Source organism: Gorilla gorilla, chromosome 5 (genome assembly GCF_029281585.2).
Source record: "Gorilla gorilla gorilla isolate KB3781 chromosome 5, NHGRI_mGorGor1-v2.1_pri, whole genome shotgun sequence".
Lineage (NCBI taxonomy): Eukaryota > Metazoa > Chordata > Mammalia > Primates > Hominidae > Gorilla > Gorilla gorilla.
This window is the reverse complement of record NC_073229.2, coordinates 139,198,233-139,211,975: the sequence shown is the minus strand read 5'-3', so window position 1 is coordinate 139,211,975 and position 13,743 is coordinate 139,198,233. Positions and strand designations below refer to the sequence as shown.

Genomic DNA, 13,743 nt, shown 5'->3' with positions numbered 1-13,743 from the left:
TCTCCTTGGAATTTTTTCTTCTATTGACTTTTATGAAATTATTCACATTTTATCAGTCAGAACAGGATTTGGCAGAATAAGCTCATTTGGGAATTGATGCACCAAACTAAAAGTTTTGAAACAACTTAGAGATAGCCATTGGTATAGTAGCAGGTTTCGTTTATAGACTGAGAAATCAGGAAACCTGATTGTACAGTGGGGATACAAAGTACAGTACATACAAGGTTAAACAGTGGATGAGAGTTGAGTCAACTGGGCATCATGGAAGAGGTTTGTCAAAGGGGATTATCCTGAGATGCATATTCAGCCTGGAAAGTGGTGGTCAAGAAATAGGCAGATGGTTAAGATGCAAGCAAGAGGCCCATACTGCATCAGAGATTAAGGCAGTGGGGAGTCTCATATGTAGGCACAAACCTAGATCTAGAGAAACAGCTGGCAACCTGGGAATATGCTATCAACAGAAAAACCCAGGTTTGGGCTTAAGATCCAGTTTCTTCAGTTGAATACAGAGCCAAAGAGCCCAACTGGTAAAATTTTAATTTGTATAAGGTATCTGTTTACTGAGCTCTCAAGGCTGGGCCTAGGGTGAAGCAAACAAGGCACTTGCTTTCGGGACAAAATTTGAGAAGAGGTTAAAAAATTGAATAATCAAGATAAAGAAGATTTTAAAGTAATATTCTAAATAATAAAATTAATGCAAAATTAATAATGAATAAAATATTACAGTTTTAGACTTTTAATCTCTTTTAACTTTGACAGCAACATAAGAGATACAACAAGGTCTTAGATACCTAGCTGCCAAATAACTGATATAAAAAATAAATACTATAAGTACATAAAAAGAGAATAAAACTCCAGATCTGTGAAGAGTGAAAAGTCTTTGGAAGTGAGGCAGAATTTGCTGGCTAGTATTGAAGACAGTTAATACAGCCATTTTTCTTAATTATCTCCACCTACACATAAAATGATAGAGTAAGTTTTATTCATCAGATTCTCTCTTGGAGATAGCATTGTATGTTTTTGGAAAAGTTACTGTAGCCTTGTAGTATAGTTTGAAGTCAGGTAGCTTGATGCCTCCAGCTTTTTTCTTTTGGCTTAGGATTGACTTCGCGATGCGAGCTCTTTTTTGGTTCCATATGAACTTTAAAGTAGTTTTTTCCAATTCTGTGAAGAAAGTCATTGGTACCTTGATGGGGATGGCATTGAATCTATAAATTACCTTGGGCAGTATGGCCATTTTCACGATATTGATTCTTCCTACCCGTGAGCATGGAATGTCCTTCCATTTGTTTGTATCCTCTTTTATTTCATTGAGCAGTGGTTTGTAGTTCTCCTTGAAGAGGTCCTTCACATCCCTTGTAAGTTGGATTCCTAGGTATTTTATTCTCTTTGAAGCAATTGTGAATGGGAGTTCACTCATGATTTGGCTCTCTGTTTGTCTGTTATTGGTGTATAAGAATGCTTGTCATTTTTGTACATTGATTTTGTATCCTGAGAGTTTGCTGAAGTTGCTTATGAGCTTAAGGAGATTTTGGGCTGAGACAATGGGGTTTTCTAGATATACAATCATGTCGTCTCCAAACAGGGACAATTTGACTTCCTCTTTTCCTAATTGAATACCCTTTATTTCCTTCCCCTGCCTAATTGCCCTGGCCAGAACTTCCAACACTATGTTGAATAGGAGTGGTGAGAGAGGGCATCCCTGTCTTGTGCCAGTTTTCAAAAGGAATGCTTCCAGTTTTTGCCCATTCAGTATGATATTGGCTGTGGGTTTGTCACAGATAGCTCTAATTATTTTGAGATACGTCCCATCAATACCTAATTTATTGAGAGTTTTTAGCATGAATTGTTGTTGAATTTTGTCAAAGGCCTTTTCTGCATCTATTGAGATAATCACGTGGTTTTTGTCTTTGATTCTGTTTATATGCTGGATTATATTTATTGATTTGCGTATATTGAACCAGACTTGCATCCCAGGGATGAAGCACACTTGATCATGGTGGATAAGCTTTTTGATGTGCTGCCGGATTTGGTTTTGCCAGTATTTTACTGAGGATTTTTGCATCAATGTTCACCAAGGATATTGGTCTAAAATTCTCTTTTTTGGTTGTGTCTCTGCTGGGCTTTGGTATCAGGATGATGCTGGCCTCATAAAATTATTTTGATTAGTATCATAGGGGTATTAGATTTTAAATAAAAAAATATGATTCATTGATGCTTGTGTGTAAGGTGTTTAACTAATAACCTTTTTTTATGAGGACTGAAGGTGGTCTGGGTTACTATTATAAAGTTTGAAGATAGAAGCCAGGTAGACCTGAATTTTCTCTATGTAATTGGGCAGCAGGGGGCAGGGAAAGGGTGCATCTGAGAGCATGGGGACCAAAGGCAGTAAATCTGAGGAACATATTGTCTAGGAGCAAAAAGAGAAATCTTGGTTTTGGGACAATGCAGTGAAGTGTTTTCATTAAGCAATTTAATAAAAAAAATCCCAGTTATTTTGTTCGTTTTTGCTATTTGAAGTGTACTGTTATCTGCCTTTTATATGTCCCCTAAAATATCAGCATTGTTCATTAATGTTTTTATGGAAGTCAGTAGTGCATGAAAAAAATCTTAAGAAGATCAAAAGAGAGTACATATTTATATTACACATGAAACAAGTATAAAGAGCCTATGACATGCATGTTTTGCTGGATATTTTTCATAAGATGAAAAAGGGGTGCAGAGAGTGTTTTGACTCAATATGGCTAAATTATTCTTATATATCTCCTTCCAATGTTTCCATAAAATTGCAAGAAAACTGGCAATAGCATTGATAGCTAAAGAGAAGGTCATTGGTGGTTATTTGGGAAACTTTTTGCTACCTCCATCGTGGATGGTGTGAATCATAAAACAACACTTCCTTGACTGCATCCTTGTGATCTATCCTTCAAAGCAGAGCAAGGCAGGTATCTTAAAAAAAAATATATATATATATATATAGGCAAAGACCTTCAAACTCTTCCCTACTGTAAGTTCTTACCTCAGAATACACTAAGCACACTGAATAGAAAAAATTATATGCTTACCTCGTATATAATAAAGACGTTTTATGGGACAGGAAAAAAATTCTGCTACCTTTTCCCAAAATTGATCTTCTAAGGCGTATAACTAGCTGAAAGAGGAAAAGTGAACACAGATATACAGAAAGTTTAGTTAGGGGGAAAATTGAAAATAAAACCGGAAACATAAAACTGCTAGAAAAAAATAGAAGTGGAGTGTAGTCTTTCATTCATTAAATTGCTCAAAATAGACTCCAAATGCCTCCGTACTCTTAGAATATCTGACGATAAGTGTCAGAGTAATTTTGTCTTTATCCAGCAGCCCTGGAGAGGCTCATTGATGCTTAGGCATTGCAACTGGGCTGTACTCATTAACCTGAACTTTGTTTTTATACTGCAAAGTTGTGAAGGTATTGAGAAAAAGACACTGCTGGGAAGACGCCCATCCTACCTCTCTAAGCTGTATGGAAGCAAGAGGTCCTATAAAATCTCATTCCAATTCTAGGCTAAAACCAAAATCAGACAGATAATCACTCAGTGACATTGAAAGATATTGAGCATAAAAGAAAGTATTTGATGACAAAAGGAAAGAATACATTCCTGAAAATAATTTCATATATAAACAGAATAAATTTAGTCTTTTTTTGGTCCAAAAATTTTCATAGCTTTTAAACATTAAATGTATAACACAACACAAAGTGCTAAATTACAATGGAGAAACAAACATCAAGTTTTGCAAAGAAATGATTGTGTCCCAAGACTTTTATGTCCAACCAGATTGTTGGTTATGTATAAAGGTGACAATGATGTGACTCAGAACCTGTAACTCTAGTGCATATTTTTTGAGACTGTATTCATAGATCAAACCAACTTAGAAGCTAATCAAATTCAGGAACTCAAGCATAGAAGTAGATTATTCCATTGCATGAGTATAGAATAGAATGAAGGCAATTAATCTCATATTGCTTAGACTGACTAAATTAAATTAAACTGGCCATTGTTGAGAAGCAGCTGTTGTATCACTGGTTAAAGCCCAGATTCTGGAACTAGGCTGCCTGGGTTCCGATTGGCATGAGCCATTACTAGCTCTATGTATCAGTTTTCAAATCTATAAAACAAGAATATTAATAGCATCTACCTCCCTAGGTTGTTGTGAAAATTATGTATAAAATTATATGTATGTCACATAGCAAGTGCTTGATAAATGATAGATATTCTTATTGTGGGATATTTAAATAGGTTTTTTTCATTATTATAAATACTGTTTGTTTTGGTATGTTTATTAATATAGGTGCCATTATTCTTATTGGACAACACTTAGAAATAGAATTTCCAGGTCAGAATATGTGATCATTTCAAAGGCTTTCGATACTAATTCTCACCAGAAAGATACCAAAGAACAGATGTAAAAATTAATTTCACCCTCTTCCCTTTAAAGATAATTCTTATAATTAATAATACATATTTTAATTAACAGGTAATAATATGCTCGTATTTACACATGGAATTTGTAATTGTGATATCATTAGTAGAAATTTGTTTTCTTTTGTAAATTGCCCATTTCTGAATGATATCTATATTTCTATTGGAGTATTTGTATTTTGCTTGATGATGACTAATCCAAAAGTTAGTTATTGCTGAAAAAAAGAACTGTATTATTAAAGAAAAAATTATGTACTAATAGATTAAGTATATTACTGTATATTAAATTTACAAAGATTGAAAATATTGAGATAAAGATTTTATCTTTTATAGTGAGAAATCATAAATATATTCTCAACAAAAATAGTAAGAAACAAATACACACCTAGCAAATCAGAAAACAAATTAATGAGCAAGGCAGCTAAAAAAACAAATAAAAGAAAAATAGAAAACTTGCCAACAAAATGATGACAGAAGTTTGAACATATTAGAGATGCCAATAAAGTTAAGTAAATTAACCTCACTGAATGGTTAAGTTTCTTAGGATGGGCTTTAAAAATAAAATGACTCAAGTACGCAACAGTTTTTAAATAAAGGCAAAATTAAAATAAAATCTTACAGAGAAAATAAAAGTATACATGTAATTTAAAGAACATTTGAGAAAGTTTTACCAAAGAGAAAAAAAATGAAAGGGTATTTTCAAGCTATTTTTAAGTGTATGAGTCCAGAAGTATGAGTCCAGAAGTTTTCTTTTTTTTTTTTTTTTTTTTTTTTGAGACAGAGTTTTGCTCTTTTTGCCCAGGCTGGAGTGCAATGGCACAATCTCGGCTTACTGCAACCTCCACCTCTCCGGTTCAAGTGATTCTCCTGCCTCAACCTCCTGAGCAGCTGGGATTACAGGCTCCTGCCACCACACCCAGCTAATTTTTGTATTTTTAGTAGAGACGGGGTTTCGCCTTGTTGGCCAGGCTGGTCTCAAACTCCTGACCTTGTGATCCGCCCTCCTCGGCCTCCCAAAGTGCTGGGATTACAGGCGTGAGCCACCACAGCCGGCCTCTTTTTAATTTGATACTAGAACAAAATAAAACAATTAGATCGCATAGTCTGTAATATAAACATACCTATATGGATGTATAAGATTAATAATTAAGGAATGAACTGTTCAATAAATTTAGTATTGGGGAAAAATCAAGTTTGCTGGCTTGCAATTCATACAACACCAAATTGAATTCCATGTTATTTAAATATTTAAAAGTGAGAAATGAAAGCACAATAAACTAGAAGAAAGTAGATGTAAATTGTTCATTGATTCTGGGGTGGGAAAGTTTTCCTAAGCTTACAGAGAATGATAAAAAGTATCAATGTAAATAGGCAAACTTGGCAATGTATAAACAAAAGCATTTAGATGCAAAAGAACACCATAAATAAGTTATAAGGCAATTTAAAAACTAGAAACATATGGGCCACAAATATGACAAATGTTAGGTTAGTGCCTTATATAAAGAGGTCGTAAAATAGATAGGAAAGCACTAATAAACCATTAAAAAGGCCATGAACAGACAATTCCCAGAAGATCCATCATCACTGGTAATAAAAGAGATTAAAATTAAAACAACAATGACATTGTTTCAATGTAAAATTAGCTAAAAATTTTATAATTTGTAATTCTCAATATGACTGAAGAAAAGGTGAAACAGTCACTCTTCTACCCTCCAAGTGAGAGTTCATTACATGAACTTTTATTCATTGGGAAACACATGTGAAGAATTTTTAAAAATCTCCTCACTTGCCCTTTTATTTTCAATATTTTCTAAAAAATAAATCACATATGGCCAGGCGCCGTGGCTCACACCTGTAATCCTAACATTTTGGGAGGCTGTGGTGGGCAAATTGCTTGAACCCAAGAGGTCAAGACCAGCTTGGGAAATATGGTGACACCCTGTCTCTACAAAAAAAAATTCAAAAAATTACCCTGGCATGGTGGCTGATGCCTGTAGTGCAAGCTGTCCAGGAGGCTGAGGGAGGAACACTTGAGCCCAGCAGGTCGAGGCTGCAGTGAGCTGTGATTGCACCAGTGCACTCCAGCCTGGGCGACAGAGTGAGACCATGTCTCAAAAAAAAAAAAAAAAAAAAAAAGAAAAGAAAAATAAATAATTATATATAGATTTATATATATGACTTTTATATAGAATAATATTTGTTGAATTATTATTTATAAAAGAAAACATTAGAAATAGTTTCTATAGGTTCTTGGTAAGTTATAGAACATAAATATAAGGGAAAGGGAAAAGTATATTCATTAAAATGTGTTGAAACAGTAATGGGATGGACATGGAAAAATGGACAATGGAAATGTTAGTTATGTAATATTTAGTAAAAAATATATATAACCATCTGTAATAGTGATACAAATATATATATCTGGAGGGAAAAATGGAAGAAAATATGCCAATATATGGATCATTACTTTTGAAATGTTAAAACACTGCTAATTTGTGTTTTTATTTTTATGCCTTCAGTAATTATTCCTAATGACTATGACTTTTGTTATCAGGAAAAAGTAGCATAAAATACAAATATCAGGAAAAAAGGTGATATGGGCTGGAGAGCAGACACCGCCTTCAGAGGCCAGGTACCATGATGGCCCATGGCTGCCCTCCAGAGCACCTACACAGCTTATCACTTGCAGCCACTATCACTGCATTCACATCAGACCCCAGAATGCCTAGGTGGGGGCAAGTGCTCATAGTCAGCATATTTGCCACCCTTAATATATTTGTTTGTAACTTAATATATTTGTATATATGTACATATATACATAACACACATTCATAAAGATATACATTTCTCTCTTTTTTTATATATATGTATATTTCTCTTTTGTGAGTACATATGTTAGGGAGGGATTGTACACATAAACTACTGAATTTATGAGTCAGAGGGCATCAAACATGGCTAAACGTCAGAATTACCTGGGAGACCTTTAAGTAAAAAATGACATACCCAAGCCTTATCCACAGATATTCACATTCAATAGGTCTGGGAGGTGGGAACTGGACATCATTTTTAAGTCTTTACGGCTCCCCGTGCGTAGAGTCGAGAATCATTGCACATGGAATTAAAAAAAGGATTTTCACTTGCAGCCAAATACTTCAACACTATGTTCAATAACTCCTATAGTGCATTTAGGTATTACAATGCTATTCAATTAAGCCCCAATGATGATGTCTTGGTCTTCTGGACAAAATGATGAAACGTTTTAAAGACATTAAAAGCAAATATTTTAATTTTTTTGAATGGTATGCTCTTCAATAACATCCAATAGTGGCTTTTGGGAGTTTTCAATTAAATCTCTGAGCAACTTTATAAATGTTGACTCACATTTCAGATCAGGGTGCTAGGAGGTGCTTTTGGTGTAACAAGTCCTCTCAGATTATTAGCAAATATTCTGCAACTTTGTGTATGTCGAGGTCTCAAATACCTCTAATAGGTGGTCATCCTTTTCCCCAAGTGTAAGAAGGAACTACTTTAGGAGAAGGAAGCCTAGTAAAGACTAGTTTCAGCCAGCTTGGGTGGATTTCAATGTGGGCCTCACTGTTTATTCACTGAATTTCAATTTCAGGAGTGATGGTACGAATTAAAAGTGAGGCTCCTTGTGAATCTCCAAGTAGAGGATGCACCAGAACCGGTCCTACCCTCCCCTGTGTTTTCCACTTCAACTGCCTGGTCCATGCTCCAATACATATAATAATCTTATTATTTTTCATCATTTCCTGTGGGATGTTTTCTTTGGGTCTCTAGTGAGATCCACCACCATGCTGTATGCTCTGTTTATTGCAGAACTAAACGAAGCATGCCGGGCAGCATCTGAAAACAATTAAAAATAATTGAAATGAGCTGTGGACTCTGCTAGTCTCATTAAGTTTTTTATTTCAGCCTCTACACATTGGGAGATTTAGATCTGAAACTCCAATCCCTGTGGCCTCCTGCTGGCAGGAGAAATTCCCCTTCCCAGGGCAGATAAAGGGCCATCAGTTTTCAATGTTAAGGCTGCACTCAAAACGATCAGGAAGGGAAAAGGCCTGATCACTGCCAAGAGGATTCTGTGGGAGGAGATGTCGTTCTCCACTAGCTGCCTTTGAGCAGCTGCTTTATGAATTAATAAACATCACTATGAATATGCACACTTCTCTTATTAAGAACTCACAAGCGTATTAATCAGTCAGCTCACTGAAATTCAAGGTATTAAAGTTAGCTTTTCTGTTGTCTTTCTTTGAGAGAGACAGAGAGAGAGAGAGACAGAAAAAGACAGAGACAGAGAGTGAGAAAGAGCCAGGCAGCCAGACAGACAGAGACAGAAGAGACAGAGAGAAAACCAAAATATTTCAATTATTTCTCTATATAAGGAGGGAAGACAATAAAAAAATGTTAAGTTACTGAAATGAGATCATATTTCAAAAGTCCTCATTAAGGTAACTTGGATATAACAGCCTAAATATCTTAAAAGTTATATTGGAACCCATTTGATGGTTTAGTTACATGAAAATAACATGCATGCTTTTCTACAGAATAAGTTAGTTATCCTAGGAGATACTGTTTCTGAGTGGCAAAAAAAAAATTCATTTTTTGTAACTAGAAAGGTCAGGGAAATTTAGCTGCGAGGTAATTATTCTTATTCAGATATTTAACATGATTCAGTGACAGGTATGAGGAAATGAGATTAGCTCTTTCCATGAAGAATGACTCAGATGTGAGCTTGGAATAATGTGTGTATAAGGAAGATAAAGGTAGGTATTTTATTAAAGTGATGGTACTTGTGAAGATTATTCCATAGGCAGCACTATGCATTTGCATGTTTGACATAAAATATCACTGGGAAGACTCCAAGTATAATTGACCTTTTAATGTTCCCTATTTCAGAAGGATCTGATTACCCCTAAGCTCATCTTAAAATGTTCTTCTCCTTTCAACTTTAGAACTGATATTACAATTTATTCCGGATGATCATGTTGATGGGACTAGGAGAATTAGAATCCCTTTAGTTTGTTTCTGTGAGTAAATTAGCTACAAGGGAAAGCATTTTTTTCCGATAGAGGATCTTTTTCACTTAATAGTACAAATTCATGATTCTCCACATCAATTCTACATTAGGCAACAAGCCCTCCTTCCTGCCTCATCTAAAGAAAAACAAGAATTTTCCAGTTTCTTTCCTCATACAAAGCATTTTGTTTATAATAATAATAGCCAGCACTTATTAAATACCTACTATGCACCAGTCATTGTTCTCAGTGGCTTACATGCTCTTTCTCATACCAGACAGCTGCCTATGCGGTAAAATATTATTATTTTGATTTTGATTTTTACACATAAGGAAAGTATAACTGACGATGAAAAATAGTTAGCTTATATAATGTTTAAAGGCAGAGCTAGAACTCAGACCCTGACATTTTAGCTCTTGCATCTGTGTTCTTAACCATCATACCTACTACGTTTATGGATATTGTCCACACTGCACTGGCCTGATTTAGATGCAAAATCCAGAAGAGAGGAGAGAAGAGACACCCTTGAGGTACTGAAACAAGCTCAAAAAGTCTGGAAAGGGGGAAGAATAGATTATGAGGAAGTTACTCGTATAAGATGAAGACTAAATCAGGGTCTGGAATTCTAAGGGTCTTGTGCTCCTTGTAAAGGAGGATGAACTTTATCCTAAAGCCATGGAAGTCTTTCAAAGTGTTTCAATCATGGCAGTGAATGGTCAGGCTTGACATTTCAAACAAACACTGACTGTAAACTGATGAGGAGAAGCAGAGAATAGATTAAGAGGATACAATCATGGTCCATTCACAGATACAGATGGCTATGTTTTTTGCCCTGAGTGTGCTGGGAGAATGTAGTTAAACATTATGTGTTGATAGATGAAGTTCTAAGAAAGAGTAGGTGACAATATGTGTGTGAATTATAGTAGGCCCTAAATACATTTTATTTCCTTTTTTTCAAAAAGATAAGTGAATAAATTTTCCAGAATTCTCCTATTAGTACATATTCAAGTAAGCAAGTACCAGAAGCCCAGGAAAAGATTATAGGTTGTAGGGGATTGGATATGGAATGTTATGGGAACATTTAATAGTTTGGTGTAACTTTTTCTAGTTGTGTCACTCTTCTTCCTCCTAGTCCTATAGCCAACACTAATTTCCACAGCTGTATGAAATTGCAACCCTCTATTGAGGTGAATGTGAAAATGATTTTGAGATGATTACAGCTCTATATAATTACGTTTCTTGCATCATAAATTGCAGATTTATACTATTAAGACAGTTTAAGGAAAGATAGCAATCAAGACTAGATAAAATAGCATAAAACACAAAATTCTCTGTATCCTTAAAATCTTTTTTTAAATCATTTTTGTTATTCTTCCGCTTGTTCAGAAATAAGAAATCTTACCTATAGGTTACAGTCCCTTTTTGAAATTCTAGTATATTGGAAGTGACTCCTGCTGTCATTAGAAAGAAAATGGGAATTAGAATCTGAGAATTAAAAGATTCAGTAAAGAACAAAGACTAGAATTTATTTTTATGAAACAGTCTTAGTGTGGATAAAAAAAAAATTCTTAAAGGCTTGGTATTTTTTACCTGTTAGGTAGTGAAAAATAACTATGATGTGAATAACTCTTGAATTATGTTTTCAAAGGAAGTGATATTGAGACAAGAAGTCTTCTTCTGATTGAAGGTTTTTCTCAATTGAAGGGTTCGTGGTCTCACAGGCTTCAAGGAATGAAGCCGTGGACCACAGCAGCGAGTGTTACAGCTCAATTAGAGAAACGTACAGACCCAAAGAGTGTGCGGCGCCAAGGTTTATTAAAGTGAAAGTAAAGTAAAAGCAAAAGTAAAGCTTCCACGTGGTGGAAGGAGACCCGGAAGGGTTTCCGTTTCTGGCTTGGGTGTCTTATGCTTATATCCCCTTATGACTCCTCCCCTTTTCCTTTTTCTGTCCCATAGGATTAGCTTATTTTCTATCCGCTTGTGGGTTGGCAGGCCTGATTGGTTAAAAACATCAGGCTGCAGCTAAAGCTTAAACTCCCTATATGATTGGGTGAAGTTTCAATCACTTAGTTTGCAGCGGTGACTCATTTTTGCTTAGGAGAAAGTCCCCTTTGATTGGTTGAAGTTTCAATCCCTTAGCTTGCAGCTATGACTCATTTTGGCTTAGGGGAATGTCCCCTTAGGGAAGTCCCTGTTGACCCAGGAAGTCTAGCCAACTTAGCCACTTAGTGCCTCAGTACCCACTCTCAACAGGAAAGCCCAAGTGCTGTTGAGAAGTTGGGCAATGATCATTCTAGCTACTTCCTGCTGAACTGGGGCATAGAAGGGGATCTGCAGTTGAGGGTTCCTCAGGAGGGGAGTCTTCAGTGTCGTAGTGTTAGAACAGGTTGGTAGGTCAGTCTAGGGGTCCTCAATAGTAGGTGCTAGTGGTGATCATTTGGGGCTCCATTTGTAGAACCATTTGCAGTTTCATGGATTCTATTCTGGAAGAGACAAATTTTACAAGGAGGTTAAAAATGCAGGGTCCAAAGATAAGCAGCATCACAATAGCCATCAAGGGTCCCAAGAAGGGGAGAAGCCAGGGCATCCATTGGTTGACAATACTCCAAGATCCTGTGTCTTGGAGCTCTTGTGCCCAGTGCTGTGTCGAGTCTCGAAGCTCTTTAACCTTCTTGGTAACAATTTCACATTGATTAATGAAATAACAGCACTCTTCTAGAAAAAGACAGTTTCCACCTCTTTTGGCTGTTAATAAATCTAAGGCTCTCCGATTTTGAAGGGCTACTGCTGCTAAAGAGTTAAGCTGGCTTTATAAGTTGACCAGTGAATCTGTGACTCATTCCATGTCATAATTTAACTCTTGTGATAATTTGTAATAGAATTGGGTGGATGTGGTAATGCCTCCAATGCCGGTTCCTAGTCCTCCTAGTATCCCAGCCCCGATAATGAATGGCAGGACAGTCCAGGTAAGCTGAGATGCTGGGTTTGACGGATCTTTAAAGGCAAATAAGAAGTGAGAGTCAGGATGCCGAGGGATACAGAAAAAAGTATCCTTAAGATCTAGGACTGTAAACCATTTTGCTTCTTCTGATATCTGGGAGAGTAGAGTATAAAGATTGGGTACAACTGGATACAGAGAAAAAACTGCCTCATTGATAACTCTGAGGTCTTGCACTAACCTCCATTGTCCATTGGGCTTTTTTATGCCTAGAATAGGAGTGTTGCATGGACTGTTGCATGGCTTTACTAATCCCTGTGCTTTTAGATCTTTGACGATCTTTTGTAACCCTTGTTGGGCTTCTGGTCTGAGGGGGTACTGCCTTTGATAAGCAAAGGAGGTAGGATCCTTTAATTTAACTTGAAATGGACAAGCATTTTTTGCTCGTCCATATTGTCCTTCCTCTGCCCAAGCTTCAGGATTAACTCCCTCCTCGAGTAGAGGGCAGCAAACAGGTATTCCTTCTCCTATATTCAAATATATAATGGCCCCTGCTTTAGCTAATGTGTCCCTCCCTAGTAAAGGAGTAGGGCTCTCTGGCATAATAAGAAAGGCACGTGAGAAAAATAAGTTTCCCCAGTCATAACTTAGGGGGTGGGAGAAATACCTAATGACTGGCTGTCCTAGGACCCTTTTGATTTGACAGACCTGGAGGATTGTTGTCTGGGACAGAAGAGTAAAACTGAGAAGGCTGCACCAGTGTCCAGGAGGAAGTTAGTTTCCTGGCCCTCAATGGTTAAGCTTACCTGGGGCTCTGTGAGGGTGATGGCATGGGCTGGTGCCTGCCCTGGGCACCCTCAGTCCTGTTGTTGGACCATCTGGTTAGTGGCCCCTGGCCCAGAGGACCTTCGCCCTTGGGAGCAGTGTGCCTTCCAGTGATCCCCCTGGCACAAGGGACATGGATGAGGGGGCGGCTTATGTTTGTTTGGGCAGTCCTTTTTGAAGTGCCCCTGTAAGTTGCACTGATAACAAGCCCTGTTAGGTGGGTTGCCTGCCCAGCCTTTCTTTCTTTCAGAGCCACCGAAGTTCGATTGCCTGAGGGCTGTGACTAAGGAGGCAGCCTTTTTCTTGTCTCATCTGTCTCGTTCAGCCTGCTCCTCCTGATCCCTATTATAAAACACCGAAGTTGCCAAATTCAATAGAGTTTCCAGATTTTGCTTAGGGCCCAGGAAAGACTTTTGAAGTTTTTTTCTAATGTCTGCAGCTGACTAGGTGATAAACTTATCCTTTAAAATTAGTTGGCCTT

General features: G+C 36.9%; 2 long non-coding RNA genes across 4 annotated transcripts in view; both read right to left on the bottom strand.

Annotated features, from left to right (window-relative positions):
- LOC129534500 (uncharacterized) overlaps nt 1-3,537 on the bottom strand; it is a 42,572-nt gene extending 39,035 nt beyond the window's left edge. For both annotated transcript variants that reach the window (XR_008681115.2, XR_010134349.1), the window contains exon 1: nt 3,066-3,537. This is a non-coding gene — a long non-coding RNA (uncharacterized lncRNA). The remainder of the gene's footprint in view (nt 1-3,065) is intronic.
- Nucleotides 3,538-11,079: 7,542 nt separating this feature from the next.
- LOC129534499 (uncharacterized) overlaps nt 11,080-13,743 on the bottom strand; it is a 294,565-nt gene continuing 291,901 nt past the window's right edge. For both annotated transcript variants that reach the window (XR_008681113.2, XR_010134348.1), the window contains exon 4: nt 11,080-11,982. This is a non-coding gene — a long non-coding RNA (uncharacterized lncRNA). The remainder of the gene's footprint in view (nt 11,983-13,743) is intronic.